The sequence below is a fragment of the Hemicordylus capensis genome, chromosome 2 (assembly GCF_027244095.1).
Source record: "Hemicordylus capensis ecotype Gifberg chromosome 2, rHemCap1.1.pri, whole genome shotgun sequence".
Lineage (NCBI taxonomy): Eukaryota > Metazoa > Chordata > Lepidosauria > Squamata > Cordylidae > Hemicordylus > Hemicordylus capensis.
The window spans coordinates 115,312,063-115,329,348 of NC_069658.1; positions in this window are offsets into that span (position 1 = coordinate 115,312,063).

Here is a 17,286-nt window from a genome sequence, read left to right on the forward strand (position 1 = left end):
GGGAACAGCCATGCTTTATGACCCTGTGATTAGAAATATCCAGTTTTTGAGCCTTGACAATGCCTTCATCTTTTCTGCAGGAGCCGAACTATTCCACATATTAGGACTCCTTCCTGACATACCCACCAAAGTGTTGCCTTTCCCCTGCAGACATAACTGGTGGTTTCAGCACTGTTTATATGGACACTATAGTAGAGCATCAGATAGAGGGAGCCTTTTATGTCCCTCTGGTTTGTGCTGCATATTGGTTCCTGAGCAGAACAGTGAGCATGTTAACACTGTTTGTGACAAGCCACACTACATTTCTGAGAGCAACATTGACACCATCACTGTGGAGATAAAAACGTAAAAGAACAAAAACATGCCATTCTGTTTTGGCAAGGTGATTTTGGAGCTACATTTTCTCCCCCAGAGAGGTCTGCAGCTTAAAAAAAATGCCAATTCTGAAAAGTTATGGTGACCCCACCCTTTAAAAAAACTATTACAGGGCCCAGGCAGGAAGTGCCATTCCTGGCTACAAAGGTGCACCCATCATATATGGGGCAGAAACTGGTGTCATCTTTGGGAGCCTTTTCTGGATAGCAATCCCTCTTCTGAGGCAGGGATTGGAAATTCTTAAGCCACACATTAAAACAGCAGCTCGGGGCATTGCTAAAGATGTGGCAGGCCACGTCTCTCAAGCTGTTCTGAATAGGATGAACAAGGGCTCTTCCTCACAAGGAGGATCAGTTCTGATGTATATATTTAAAAATGAAAAGCATCATGTGTGCAACTAACAGGTCCTCTCTGCTCCCTTAAAAGAAAGATTGTGAGCAAGCAGAAGCCTCAGAAGGACCAGATAAGGCCAAAGAGAAAGAGGAAGCCCTCTGCTGGAGATACCTTTCAAGCTACAATGGCTTTATATGCTGCAGCTTCGAAGAGTGCACCAGATCTGAACTGGACCTGTTCCAAATTGTCCCTACGCAGACCAATATTGAGAGAAGTATGCATGTTGAGGTTCCGCCCCTGTCTGTTCTGACAGATACTGCCCTCTGGATTTCTTCATGGCTGGGACTGGGGATTTTTATCTGGACTTGAATAACACCCTTTTATACGTATGTAGGTTTGGTGAATTACCCAATTGCGGCCGTGTTTAGCCAGGCGGATGTGAATCCTGAGTTGGAAGGACAAGGAAGTATACTGGGTCATGGAATTAGGGATACTTATATCCCTAAATGTACCTTGGAGGCATATTTCTTTTGTCATACTTTGCTGAATAGAAGAGCCCAGACAGGCTGGCGTGGAATGCTTTATGTCTGATCATCCTTCTTGGGTAGGATAGGGTGTGAATCACCTATTGTGTGCAAGGCTGGTTGTGATGAAAACTAGAGTATGCCAGTGCATCAAAGAACATCCTGTGTTGGGAAGGGCTTCCCAATAATTCTATCAAAAGTTTGTTTGTTTGTTTGCTTGTTTGTTCGATTTCTATACCTCCCTTCCAAAAATGGCTCAAGGCGGTTAGTTTCAATGGGCACCTTTTCAAAGTTATGTCACTGACTCACCCTTTTTGTGATGGAAGCTGCTGCTGCAATTTGCCTTCCTAGCCTAATTTCTTCATTAGCAACAGGCATTATCTCTCTTGCGAGAGGATGTTTTAGAGTTCATCCTAGTTCCAAAATGACCTCAGATGCCAGATTACTCACAATAGCTAGTTCTGGAGTCTGCTTAGTTGGGCCCGCACATAGAGAGAGGGTGTGTGAAGCTAATCTCCATTTCAATTTGTGTTACTTGCAGCCAAATCTAGGGGTGACCAGTCCACTGCCAACTAAGCGACTTGTCCCCCTGTATGGCATAAACTGGGAGCTCACATTGCGGTGCAGCTCCTGAGCATAGCAAAAGTGCAATCTCCATGCCTGGAGATGCAGCTGTAAACAGGGAGGCTTCTGGGAGCCAGGCAGAATAAGCTCAGCTAGTATAGTTACTGAATATGGTTGTATAGTTAGTACATGGCACAACCCATGTTTGCTCACAACCCATGCAAAATATCTGGTGGACCGTGTGAGTAGGAAAGTGTTTAGCATTCTGGCTGGAAGTCATGTCAGCAATCAGGAAAATTTATATTTAGGACAATTACCAAAAACTGTCATAATCAGTTTCATAGATAATAATGCATTTAGTGGGGCTTTCTCTAGGAAGGCTTTTAATTTATATTGTTAAGACATTAATGTTGCCTGCCTCTATATTTACAGCATCCCAGTGCCCATGAAACCTTACCAGCCTGACTTTCAATCTCGTAATTTTGCCCTTGAGTATATGGGACTGGTGCAGGCTACAGGCAAACTACTGGAAGACAGAGCTCTGCTCATTAATCGGGCAGAATATGAATATTCAACAACCTCACTGAGATAAACAACAGGAGGAATGTCCTGTTTGACTATATGTGACATGGACAGCATACAGTTAACACATGTGCTTTCTGCAAACCCTTTCACCCAAAAGACTTTCCTTGTAGATTTTCCTTGTGACTGGCTGCCTAGAAAGAGACTGCTACCAAGACCAGTGGGTCTTGTAGTTAACACCCATACCCACAACTTCCTAGGAGAATGCTGGTTAGCCATCTACTTGACAGAGGGCAACTGGGGAGAATTTTTTTATTCCTATGGATACCCACCAAATCACCACATTTTCTTTTCTTTATGTGTGTGTATATATTTTTCCTTACCCACAGAGCAGCAAGCTGCACCCTGTAATTTGATTCAATTAATTGTATCTGACATCTGAAAAACATACTTAAAAATTTTAGCCATCTATATTTCCTATATTTTTAAAGAAAACCATCAAGACACGCTAGGACAGAGACACACCGGTGGGATTTTTTAGATATTCTAAAGCATCCCTGGTGGTACAATTTCCTGCTATGGATGCTGGAACATTTAATTCAATCATGGCCCTCCTAAAAAACATCCCAGCATTTAGGAATGCGGCTGGGTGGTAGATTGTGAACGTGAGTGATTGCTTTGACCAGATTTAGTATGTTGAAGCCACTAACAGTCTTGCCCTTTTACTCAACGATGCCCCTGAATACCAGTTGCAGGGCAGCAACAGCAAGAGAGAAGACATGCCCTTGCCTCTTGCCTGTGTGCTTCCCAGAGGCATCTGGTGGGTCACTGTGTGAAACAGGATGCTGGACTAGATAGGCCTTGGGCCTGTTCCAGCTGGCCTGTTCTTGTGTTCTTACAAAGTTGCCCTTCTCATCCCACGAAGAAATTCTGTGTTCGCTTCAACTTGTTTAACAGACTATTTGCTGACTTTTTGGACCTTGCAGGCAAACTATCCAAGACCTCTTGGAAGAGGGCATCAGAATTTCTGGGAACTTCGGCTGGGGCAGAAACAACTTTAGTTACCCCTTTTCTGCTTCTTCCAACCTCACGTGGGTTAGATATTTTTGAAGCAGGGTCTCATAAAGTTTAGGTTTTTCATATTCAGTTAAGCCAGACCTCTGAAGAACTACTTGCACATCAGCATCTAAAGTGCAGATTGTACTATTCTGATGTTTTCCTCCTTAGGAGACGGCCCTTTTAGCTGTTCTAGTTGGTGTTTGGGGACCAAGTACATATTTTCAGCATATTCCATTATTGATTAGTTAAAAGTTCTGTTATCAGAGGATGGCTAACGGAGCAATAGTGGCTAGCGAAGGGATGGCAAGTGGAGCAATACCCCCACCCCCATTGTTTCACCAGAAGCTTATTTCTTAGAGATACACACTTGTTACTCAGCTTTTAATTATGCTGCACCTTTTTCTTAATAATAAGAAAAACTTTTTGAAGGGACAAAGGAATATTCCCTTTTAAGGTGTTCAACACGATTTCTGATGTATCCATGATTAAATAATCAGTGGCTGCACATAGAATGGCCTTCTTCTGGTGTGGAGGAGCCTTAATAAAAGGGCAGGATTTCTCTTTATGCAGTTAGACATGTCCCCCTGTAGAGTGGTATGTATGTATGTATGTATGTATGTATGTATGTATGTATGTAATCGATTTATATACTGCCCTTCCAAAAATGGCACAGGGCAGTTTACATAAAAATAAAACAATTAAAATCAATTAATTAAAAATAAAACTATAAAAAGGCACAAAACTAATTAACAGTTAAAAACCTGGAGATCCAGGCTAAACGTTTACAGAAGTTAAAAATAAGGAAGAATAAATTTAGAAGTAAAAAAGACATTCCTAAAGACATGTGTAATGTGAACACTAGGAAGGTAACTAATAAATAAATACATATTTTTACTAGACTAGAGATAAATAATGACTCCTGAAAAGTTTGGAGTCACCTGTCATGGCGGTGGTGGTGGTGGAGGGGGCCTCCGGTGAGGAAGGGCCCTCCGAAGGCCTTTAGGTCCAGGCTCCAAATTTAACTAGGTGCACCACTGCCTATAAGGCTGGAGGTGGTCTAGCCCTCAGACCAGAAACCAATGACAGACCTGTCCTCCATAAATTTGTCTAAGCCCCTTTTAAAGCCATCCAAGCTAGTGACCATCACCACCAGTGTTCCCTCTAAGGTGTGCGCAATGCGCATGTACTCACGTTTTTGAAAATGTTTTTTAAAGGACATAGTTCTGGCAATTAACTATATAACTATATAAATAGTTATAAATATAACAATATAGTTATAAATATAACTATATAAATATTCACCATGTTCATAATGTGGAGCCAACGTGGTGTAGTGGTTAGAGTGCTGGACTAGGACTGGGGAGACCCGAGTTCAAATCCCCATTCAGCCATGATACTTGCTGGGTGGCTCTGGGCCAGTCACTTCTCTCTCAGCCTAACCTACTTCACAGGGTTGTTGTGATGAGAAACCTAAGTATGTAGTACACCGCTCTGAGTTCCTTGGAGAAAGAGCAGGATATAAAATGTTAATAATAATAATAATAATAATAATAATAATAATAATAATGGGGAGGTGAGTGTGATTGCACTATATATTGTGAAGTTTGTGTGTGTGTATCAGCGAGGGGCCCATTTTAAAATCTTGTCTCTGGGCCCACTTTAACCTTGCTACACCCCTGCTCTCTCTCCCTCTCTGAGATTTCCTCCCCCCTATGCTTAGTAAAGTTATCTGTCAGACGTTTGGACAGGGGTGCAATTTCAGTGCTTGCCCTAGGTGCTATTTTCCCTAGATACGCCTCTGCTCTTGTGCGGGGGCAGCTAACACCTGATTGCTTCCCCCCACAGAACCCATAATTGTGTCTGAACCTGCAGGGGGAATGTGAGCATCGCCTGTTACTGTTAAACTCCTAGCAAATCAAAGGACTTTGAACTCCTTGGGCACCTGTCATGGAAGCAGCCGGTGCCGCTGGAACCTTAGAAATCAAATGGCTGATGTCTGCTCTCTCCCCTTGAATGGGCCTGGACGGGGTCATAATAAGCAGCCAGAGTTCTTGATATTGCTTATCCCAAGGTATCACCGGATTCAGAGTGGCCCTCAGGCAGAAGCAGCGATCATAACACTGGGTGGGAACCCATGAAGTCCATAAACCCCCTATGGATAATATCAAAGCATTTAACCAGTGCAGGTCCCTTAGCAGGTTGTATCTGCATCTGAATCACAATGCCCATGTAAATAGTGAACCCTGACACCCAATTCGCCCAGTTGTGTTCTATAGGTTTTCATTAGGTTTTTTCTTTGTCCCTATCCTTCTCCCGCTCCTTGCCTACTGGTTCAGGTACTTGAAAGAGGAGCTGAACGACTTCAATGAATTCCCCCCACCCTCCAGATCCTCTCCTTGACTGCTGGGAGGAGATGATCCCCTCCTAGAGCCGTGTCTCCTGGTGGATATGGTTCCTGTGTTGAAGCAGATGGCCCCATTGTACACTCTGTACACCTGTTGCGAGGTGTACCCCCGCCACTCTTTTCCTGGCACCCCTTGCTAGACCGGGTTACAGGCAGCATAAGGTGAAGGAGCAACAAAGGCACCAGGGTACCATCCGTAGGGACTAGGCAGAATGCCATATGTGTGCATGCCCCAGGGCCAAAGACCCTGGGGATACCCACCTATTCCAGCTTCGCCCAACTCACGTCCCTCTCCAATATGCGCCTCAGGCGTTGGTGCAGTAACTCAAGAATCAGCGTTCAGGTCAATTGGTGCTGGGCTGGAATTCAGCACAGCTCCCACCTAAACAGGTGCAGCACGCCTTTTATCCGCCTCCAACGCTGCCAACGCTGCTGAGCAGCAACGCTGCTCAGAAAGCCCCTGCATTAATTTATCTCACTTAGCTGCCCTAGTAAGCTTTTTTTGGTTGTGCTGGGACCGCAGATGGACCTCCCTTTTCCGGACCCCCTCCAGGTGCCTTGCACTCTCTTTCCAAGGTTTCCAAATGCATAATGAGTGCCCTAATGGTCCCCATATCATTATCAACATCATCATCGGATGAGGACTCAGGAGAAGGAGCAGGCCTCTTGGGCTGACAAACAGGCCTCCCCTCTTGTTTACCAGTGGCTTTTTTTAGACCCATATTAGCACCCAACCCCGTCACAAGTGTCCAAAGCCTAAAAGAAACACTGCTCCAAAGCACAGCCCCCAGGCCCTGGTTCCCAATCTGCATTTTAGCCCCAGACAGTCGCTTTTAAACCCGTGTTGCCAAGACCCCCACCCTGCGAGGTTCCCCCGTGTGTGGCATAGCAATCCCCCTGCCCCCATAGTCTCCAAACCTGGGCTGGCAAGCCTAGCCAACAGTGTCCCCCAAGAAGCCAAGTCCAGCCGCTGCTGCTCTTGAAATGCCTAGAAATGCCCCGCAATCACCACAGCTCAGGAAATCCTGGCCTTCGACCTCCTGGCGCCACCACTGCACCCAGGTCCTGCTTGGCTTCTGCGCCCCAGACTTCACTGCCACGTCCGGGTCCTGCTGCTCCCAACACCACGTCTGTTCTCCTTGCCTACAAGAGACAGACTGGGCAGGGGAGAATGCTGCTGCAGCTGTTGCGCCCCTAAGCCCCACCCCTTCACCTGAAGGAGCCAATCAGGCATATCCTCAGCCTCGGGCTCCTTGCAAAGCGGGCTGGGGCAAACAAGCCATGCCACCCATTCGGGCGGCAAGTGGCTGGATTTTGACCAGGGAACCATTGCAGTAACAATTTAGTATCATATTTTGTTAACTCATTATACAATAATGAAAAGTTTGTCTTTTTTCACCAGCATACCTTGGACATAATATTTGAAGAGAAGATGCAAACATATTATGGTATACAGAATAGATGAAATATGACCATAAAAATTCTATAAACCATAGGCAAGTTACTTATCCCCCATTATCACTTTTTAAGCCCACTTATAGGTAATATGAATGAACCAGCATCTAGGTTGTGAAAGACACTTTCTAAGCTGGTGAACATTTCTTGCATATGTCAGATGGGGTACCTCAAGACCAACCAAAGTCCAATATAACAGCTTTCCAAGTAAGTAGATTTTTAGCACATTTTTCCTTTATGTTCTATATTAATGAAAATGTGCTCCCCCCACCCGACTCATTCTGTCCTTTGGTAAGGGTTGGCAGCCTTATCAATCAGTATCAGTTTTACCATTTGGAAAATTGGTAATTATTATTACCAAAATTATTAATACATGGTAGTATATGAGTGAGTAACCAACAGTGAGTAGAGAATCAAGCTATAGAGCTCACAGCTAGAGTTATCTTTTAAGGCATAACTTCATACCTTCCTGTACATATATACATATATACATAAACAGAATTTTAAAAGACAGGAAAGAAAAAAAATATTCATACAATGATAGATTATCCACTAAACTTAATTATTTATTGTTGAAGCACTGAGATATTATAGTATTATATATTATAGTACTGTTTTGGTTTCAACATTTTCCCCTCAGGAGTTTAGCAGTGTAAACAATCGAAATGTAAAAGCTTCATTTTGGTTCAAGTATTTGGTTCTCTAGTATTTGTTAGAGTAGAACCAGTTTGGTTCTACTAAGAACCAGACCTGCCCTCAGGAAAGGCAGCCAGCCCATGATCAAACCAAATCAAATCCAGTGATGAACACTGGTCCGAACTGGTTCAAAGGTTAGAGCAGCTATGGTAGCTGCCTTTTTATCTGCATGTTTACTTGATTTCCCCCCTTGCGAGTTGGTTTTCTGCAATTTCCTTCCAATTGGCTTGCAATCTCCTTTCCTCTGGTTGGCTTGTTGTCATTCAAAATCAAGTGTTGTCAGGACAACTCTGTCCCCACTGGCTGAGAGGGAAGAACGAGGGAGGGGAAAGCAAAAAGAAGGAGTTTCAAAGTGTATTTAAAGCCCAGGCAGAAAGTGCCTGGCTTCACTCTGCCTCTGGCAGAGGCGTAACTGGGGAAAACGGTGCCCAGGGCAAGCTCTGCCTCTGAAATTGTGCCCCCCGGCCCCCCCCCAACATCCTCACCCTATCGTCAGCTCGCGCCGCTGCTACCTGCGCCCTGGCCAGTGGCCCGACGGAGTCGTCGTGTGCCCCCTGGGATGGCTTGTGGGGAGTGAGTACCAAGGCCATCAGCCCCCCTATCCTTTAGCGACCGCGCGGCGGCGGCAGGAGGCGGCGGATCACTGAGTACAGAGCGACGCCGAGGCCTGCTGTCTGGCCCGGCGTCGCTTCCCAACTGCGAGGTGCGCCTGCGCAGTTCATTCTTCATTGTAGAAGAAGGCACTCTCTAAGATAACTCGGACCTAAGCCATTCAGGGCTTTGACGGTAAATCTTTTCCCAGAATTCTTTTGCTTTACAACATTGCCACCATATATTATGAAATGTTCAAATTTGATTTTTACATTTCCAACACATTTCTGAATATGTATTGTCCATTTTTGTAATCATCACTGGAGTAACATACCAACGAAAAAATGTCTTATACCAATTTTCTCTTAATATGCTATTCACAGTAAATTTAATATTAGTCTTCCACTGATAATCCCATTGCTGCATATCTATAGACTTATTTAAATTTTGAATCCATTTTAAGAACACAACAACAGTTGAAACAGTTACACTGGCTGCCGATATGTTTCCAGGCAAAATACAAAGTGCTGATTATTACGGTTAAAGCCCTGAATGGCTTAGGTCCGAGTTATCTTAGAAAGCGCCTTCTTCTACATGATCCCCGCCACACGTTAAGGTCATCTGAGGAGGTCTGTCTCCAGTTGCCACCGGTTCGTCTGGTGGCAACGCAGAGGCGGGCCTTCTCTGTAGCTGCTCCTGGGCTGTGGAATGCACTCCTGGCAGAATTTCGTAATTTGAGATCATTACAGTCCTTCAGGAGAGCCCTTAAAAACCTATGTTTGGCCTGGCCTTCCAGGATTTTTAAATGATTGACAAAATGTTTTAAATTGTTTTAAATTAACCCTGATTTCCAGGGTTTTTTAGTTGTTTGAATTGTTTAATTGGTATTATTCTGTTTTATAGTTGATTTTAACTGTTAACTTGTTTTAATTGTTTTTATCGAGCTTTAAACCACCCTGAGCCATTTTGGAAGGGTGGTATATAAATAAATAATAAAATAAATCAACAGACAGCAATTTGAATAACCTTGGGGGGGTGGTATTCATTTTTAGTTTATGAACCTATAATGATTCTGGTATGCCAAACAAGAATAGTTCTCAAATGGTTATTTAACATATGGAATCTTTGCCCTGCACTGAAATCAACATATTACCTTCTGCCACCCCAATGGGACCTGCTTATTTCTTTGTAATGTATAGCCTCAGAATCCACATTTGGACAGTCTAAAAGTCTGCCATGACCCACCACTGAGAAATCATTGCTGTATAAAACCTCACATTGACTTGTGGAAATAATTCATTATTTTGGAATTAAGAAAAAAGTGTGCACAATCCCTTTAAATGTAGTATAGTTTTAGAGGAAAAAAGATGCCTGTATCTAAACACTCTGCAAGATGGTTTATTGATCCAAGTGCAGACAGGTTGCCTTCAGGTCAATGCTCAGGAACACACTTGGCATTTGTCCACAACCGTGTTTGTGTTTCTGTGTTTGCTCTTTCAAGCTCTCTCTCTCTCTCTTTTAAAAGAAAAGCAAATCTTTCAAACAAACATTTCAGAAGGCTTCTTATGTTTTGTTCAAAGTGTAATTACTCATATCTTTATATCTTATAAAAAAATAAACCCCACCATTAAAAACAGAGGGGGGGACCCCCAAGGTACAGGCTTGTGTGTGTTAAGAACGAAGTCATTATTAATGCCATTTTACTTGAATCAAAGCCCTACTTTCAAGTTTAAAATTAGAAACCTTAATAACAAATTTCTGTAAAATAGATATGCAATGATTTCTTCCTGGACAAATAAAGATTTTTTTAAAGGCAAAAAGTCATTTTTAATTTAAATGCTATTACAAGCCATGATTAAAGCTTAAGAGTTGCAGTAATCATAAGAAAATTATATAAACCCTTAATTAAAAAGTTTAATGTTCATTACAACTAGACAAGTTCGAAAAGAAAAGGTCTTTAAGTTCAGATAATGCATTGCTCAAAAATCTTTAATACAACTGAAAATGCTAATTCAGCTGCCGTGCCTAAAGCTCATATATTGAACAGACAGCATGGGTGAACTTTGGGGGGTCTAAATGTACTTTACTAAGCTTTAGTGCTTCAGTGCAGAGCACAGCGTGGTTTATTATTCTGCTAAATGGGAATTTCAAATTTGTAATAGCAGTCTGACACATGTAACCGGCGAGGTCACCAGCAACATCCTTCAGACAGGAAAACGAAGAGGGGGAGAAAGACTGCTTCAGTTGTGAAAGTCATCCTTCTATAATGAAGAAACTAATCATTACAACATACTCCAATGTTATTCTCTGGTCTAGATTTAATATAGCTCATGGGACAGTCTGATGAACAAAGTTGCCACTAAAATTTAACTGGTCCCTTCATTTCCTAAGTGCTTGGTTTTAAACAATTTTTTAAACAGACTACTTCCCTCCAGTGGTGGGGGAGATATGACTTCATGCTATCACGACTTTAACCTTTGCCCTATACAAATGTTTTAGAAAAGATGCTGTAAAATGGGGCCAGAAGTCCCACCCTGGCCCCATCAGTCATCCCTAGCGGGATGCAGATCAGAGTTAAAGCAGCTTTTATCTGAAGAGGTGAATGCCATATCCATGATGGCAGGTGCTTCCATGTACAGCATCTTTATTAAAATATCTGAGTAGGGCTCTTGATGGATAAGAATAAGAAAAAGACTCTGCTAGATCAAACAATGGCTCCATCTAGTACATAATTCTGTTTCCAACAGTGGTTGTCATATCTCTAAGCCAGAAGTGGCCAGAGGTGGCCAGACCAACTGGAGCCAGATGCAACATGGTGGTTGACAAGGCAAAGCCATTACCTATTGCACCCCATAAGCCAGATCCTGGGATAGTTTGCTTATAAAACTCTACTACTAGTTTGCTTATATAGTTTATACATCTCTAAAACTTTGCTAAGTACAAGTACAACTCTGCTACAACAGATGAAATATTTGAACAGAAATTCCAAAACTGGCCAGCAGAGCTGCACAAAGTCCTAGTCAAAGGCAACCAATTAAAACTCCTATTTTACAAGTGAAGGACACTGTAGATGAGCTATTTGTAGGGGAAGAATGGCAGTTCAACTCCCATTAGCAGAGCAAAGCCAGTTTGAGGAGAATTCAGCCAAGTAAGAGGTCAGGAGACAGTTCTTTAAGTTCAAAGAACAACAAGGATTTATTTAGAAGTCACAAAAGGATAGGAAAGCTGAGCTGAAGGCTGAAAGGAGAGAGAGAGACTAAACAATAACAGCCATCTCTGGAGAGACAAAATGGAGACTAACACTGGGAGAACAAAGAGGGGAGGAATCCAGCACTTTTATCCATGACCCTACCCCCCTGCAAATGGTCACTGAGACATTGAAACTGAGAGCTGATGCTGCCAGGGTCCTAGCTCCAACGCTATTTGCTAATGCACAAGGTCAGCCATTACTGACTTTTAAAAATATAGTTATATGGAGCAGTAAGTTGGACCAGCTCTCTTAAAGACATGATTTTACAGCTGGAAAGCACTGAGACACAGACATATACATCTTACCCACTCTTAAACAAATGGCTGTCAGAAACCCTTGCTGATCTTCTGCAAATCATTTTGTAGTCTACCAGCAGGTCCTCTTGATATAAATTCTGCCCATCTGCAGTTTGAGCAATTTACAAGCTTAGTAATCAATTCAAGCTGAACTGGTTTGAATTCGAACCAAATTGGCAAAACCAGTTCTGTACACATCCCTAGTTAATAGTAACCAGAGGAGGCTTCCTGCAGATTGGAATCATGGTGAAGGTATAGGGTTAAGACCTCCCTAACCTACCCATGGTCCTAATCCATGAAGGGTGGCTCTCCAAATTAATATTGTCAGAGTGAGAATGTTTTAATCATCATGTATAGTTTGGCCCTCAGGGCCAGACACCCTTTGTTTCAGCAGCGGATCCCCCCTTCATGCCTTCAAACCACACTTTGAATCTCTTTCTCACAAAGCAACATTGATGGATGTTTGCCCCCAAATGGGAAATTCATGCTAAAATCATTCTAATCCTAAAACATCCACTGTCTAATTCTATCTCTTTATCTATTTAACTCTTGATTTGTCTCACTATATACTTTAAGACATCTTGAACAATGAAAATTATGGGGCACATTTAATATTGTAAAACAATGTGCTTGAACTGCACTTCAGCTCAATTAGTGGTTAAAGAATTAAAAGCTGCATTCACAAATTTCAAAGGCAATTTTTAACTCCCACAAGTATTCTGTATTTTGTATGGAACATTTTCTTCCCCTGTTCTGTAGGGTTTAATGACAGGGAGATATCTTACAGTGGATATTAATTGTAAACTTGGACATTTTGTGTACCTCAGCAGTTTCCACACATTTCTAATAATAGTTTGCACTCCCCTCCCCATCCTGTAGTACCCTTACCTCTAAATAGCAGCAATATAAGTTCTACCCATCAGCTGAAGACCACAACACATTCCTATGTCAGGGCTGGCACCTACATTTCCTTTCTCACTAGACTATCTTAATTGTTGAGCCTTGCAGTGAATGCAGCACTATATCTTAGATCATCAACAGTAAATACAATGCAATAAAATTCTTCTGCATGAAGAGATAAGGCCAAAGGTGCATAGCTACTGCCGCTTATACAAGCTCATGCTGCTTTCCTTTACTCCATGCAATTGCACTTATGTTCAATACAAGACTGTGTTTGTGAAATAGAAGTATGGTTTTCTTAGATCTAGAACCCTGACTGGTGAATATTGCATTAGCCAAACGCTGTCCACTGGCTGTAATTTTCCACACTGCCTGTTCACCTTGCATTATGTTATAGACTCCAGACAGTAAAATGTTGATTCAACCCACTTCAAAATGTTCATGCATCCATTATCTTGGATTGAGGTGGATGACATCACCACAAACTATGCCATTGAAGTGTCCCTGTGTGTCCCTACAGTGGCAGCAAATTTGGTTCAGATCGGTTAAGCGGTTCACAAGTTAGCCCACTTGTGCCTCAAATGTTTATGCATCTGCCATCTTGAATCATGTGTGTCACTCACTGCAACTGTACCCAATTTGGTTCAAATTGGTTAGACAGTCCACAAATTAGCCCACTTGTGCCTCAGATGTTCATGCAGCTGCCATCTTGAATTAAGTGGATGACATCATCACACACCACACCATTTGGGCATCCCTATGTGTCCCTACAGCTGTAGCCAATTTGGTTCAAATTGGTTAAGCAGTTCACATGTTAGCCCACTTGTGCCTCCAGAGTTTACACATCCGCCATCTTGGATTAGGGTGGATGACATCATCACAAACTACGCCGTTGAGGTGTCCCTATGTGTCACTCACTGCAAATGTACCTAATTTGGTTCAGATTGGTTAGACAGTCTACAAATTAGCCCACTTGTGCCTCAGATGTTCACGCAGCCTCCATCTTGAATTGGAGTGTATGACATCATCACACACCACAACATTTGGGCATCCCTATGTGTCCCTACAGCTGTCACAAATTTGGTTCAAATCAGTTAAGTGGTTCACAAGTTAGCCCACTTGTGCCTCAAAGGTTTATATGTCCACCATCTTGGATTGGGGTGCATGACATCATCAAAAACTACACCATTGAGGTGTCCCTATAAATGTACCCAATTTGGTTCATATTGGTCCAGGCGTTGCAAAGTTGATAGGGAGGGACACATGGACACACACACAGAGAAAACCGGGTGATCTTCTAGGCAGAACTGACAAAAGTGTACTGGCTCAGTTTAATCAGTCATAGATCAGAAGGCACACTCTCTGAGGTTTCCAGAAGAAACAAATACATCCCCCTTAATATCAATTTATGAAGAGCACAAAGACATGTGTTGGCAAGCAGACGAATGCTGTGCTGGGGCAACAGGGGAGGGATGATGTTCACCTCTTTCTCCTTCCTCCTAAAGTCTACTGTACCTCCCAGAAATATGTCCCTGGATGTTGTGCAACACTCAAGGACATATTTTTGGGAGGTATCGTGAGCTTCAGAGGGAAAGGGAGATCAGTGGAAATCATCCCTCCACCATAGCAGCAGTGCAGTATTAACCTGGATTTAAGCCAGGATGTAATTTCTTAACTTGCACCAATGGTGTCTGCAGCTACTGGGCTATACCAATTGAATAAAAACTGGGCCATGGGGTTTAATTTGGAAAGCACATAAAACAGACATGCCAATCTAATTTAAAAGCAAATAAAATAGTGACACGCAATGGAGAATGAGAGAAATTTGGCTGAAATATCAATTGGATTTTGAGACATGTAGAAAGTGTGTGATAAACAATGCAACCCCATTACCATAAGGGCTGTGAAAAAATATTCTGGATTAACAAACAAGATGGTTAATTACTTTGGAACATTAAAGCAGCATATGCAGAACAGCTTCATTAATGTGTTAGTTAGGGAAATATTTCCCATCCAGTACAAGCATTAACTAGCATAATTTAGCTACAGTAATAGAGTGCAAAAGTCAAGGAATATAAATTGAATAAAGAATAACTAGGATATCTTTAAGAGAACAATTATCATTTTTAATGATTTTCTCATACTCCTTGAATGCAATAAAAATGTTGTTTCATTTTTTAAAAAAATATTACTTTGCACTTCTGACTTTGCTGAGCACTAGGAAATTCATGGGCAGCTTGATAAGGGGCAGGTTACCTTGTGAAATGAGTTTTTACAAAGGGTTAGATTGGTCCCAGCAGCCTTAAAACTCCTTTGTGTGGGAAGGGCATTTACTTAATTTGTTAGGTCTCTAATTGGTAATCAGAACTTAGGGCTAAAAATGTTGGCACATATTCTCTGCAGCATTTGGAGGGCGGACCAATAGCTCCACCCTACAGGGATCCAGGACATTAGTTGTATATAGTATGACTTGCTGTGCAGGGAGGGGGAGGGGAGCTATTTTTGCTTCTCTCCCTTTTGTGCAGAAGACCAGTTTGCTTCCAGAAATATGTCCCTGCGGGTCTCCTAATGATGTGGAGAACATGGGCCATTTTAAGTTAAGAAGCATTCCTTCAGCTGTGCAGAATCTTATTTTCCATTCCAAGCTGTAAAGAAGCTTTAGAGAGAAATAACATTCAAATCATACTGTATCCAAGTATCACAGGCCGGGCAAATTCTAATGAGGCAATTAGGGGAGTGAAGAACCGGGATTGATTTGAACTAGTCCGGTTCAAATGTGAACTGGGCTGGCCTCAAAAAGAGGTGGCTGATCTGTGTTCAAACCAAACCGAGCTTGGTTCAAATCAAACCAGTCTGATGATTCAAACAGCCTGGCAGCCACCATTTTCTCTCTGTGTTTACAAGCTTTCTCCCTTGCCTTCCAATTGGCTAGCAATCTCCTTTCTCCTAGTTGACTTGTTATCATTCAAATCTGAGTGTTGGCAGGGCAACTCTGCCCCCATTGGTGGGGGGAGGGGGGAAAGGAAGGAGTTTCAAAGTGTATTTAATGCCAGGCAGTGCCTGCCTGGCTTCACTCTGCCTCTGGATTCTGGAGGGAGAGAGAGAGCTGTCTTGCATTGCTGTTGCCACCTGCCTTGCCTTGCTCTGCTGGACCCCCTTGCTGCTGGGCCCCCCGGCTGCTGAACCTTGCCAATCGGGCTGAGCAGTGTCTTCTACTCAGTCTGATTGCCCAAGGTCCCTCCTGACTCCAACTGAAGACATTGAAAGAAGACGACATTAGATTGGTAAGCCCCCAACCACAGAGTGACCCCCTTGGTTTTAGGTTAGAGACTCGAGTACTTTCTTTTAAATAGGGCCTAGTTTGAGGGAAGGCATGTCCTCCAGGAGGGTGCAGGAAAGAGCTAGGTACAGGGTTGCAGATAGAGAGAAGAGTGATGCTAGTTGAGGGTGAGGGCAATGAGAAGGGTCCATTCCCCAAGTCACCACTGTCTCTCTAGAGGTTGTTGCATGCAGGCTCACCTATCTTGTGCTCCCTGCTCCCACAGCATAACTTCCTGTGGTAGCTGAGGTAGAAATAAGGGCGACCCTCCCCTGTTAGGGAAGAGGCTCTTTCCTTGGTGGGAGCAGAGGAAGAGGTGTTGTTGGCTGCTAGCCCAGCAGCCAGATCGCTCTCTCCATCCTCCTTCCCACTAATCCTCCTCCTCAGTGCAACCCCCACCCAGTCTGTGATTGAGCAGGAGCAGGAGGAAATCATTCCTGTTTTTCCTGGACCTTCTCAGCCCTGGACCGAGGGCAGTGTTGGTGGTGCTGGTCCCCTGCAGAAACCAGCAGCTCCAGTAGTACTGTCACCACCAAAAATTTCCAGGACAGACAGCAACATGATGTGGGAGCACTTGAGCACTGCTAAGGTGACTCTACACATGCTGCCTGCAACCATTGCAGGGCACAGATAAGCAGGGAGAAGGGCACTGAGCATCATGGGACTTTGTTGATGTGGATGCAGCTCCAATGGTGTCTTCCAGAGGTCCTTGCTCCTGCTGGCAGCACTAGGCCACCAGGTGTGCCCTCAACTAGCGGTGGCAAAGAACATGTCCCTGCTCTCAAACAGAGGACATTGCCAGTTCCGCAGTGGGTGCAGTTGGTGGACAAGTGGTTTGGCCACCCAGAATCACATCTTGTTACTCAGGCCATTGGAGAGATGATGACTCTGGATGACAGGAATTCCAGATGGTGAAGAATGCTGGCTTCCACCAGCTACCAGATCCCCTCATCCCCTGTAGTGAAATGCGGCTGGTGTCAGCCTGCTGACTCCAGCAG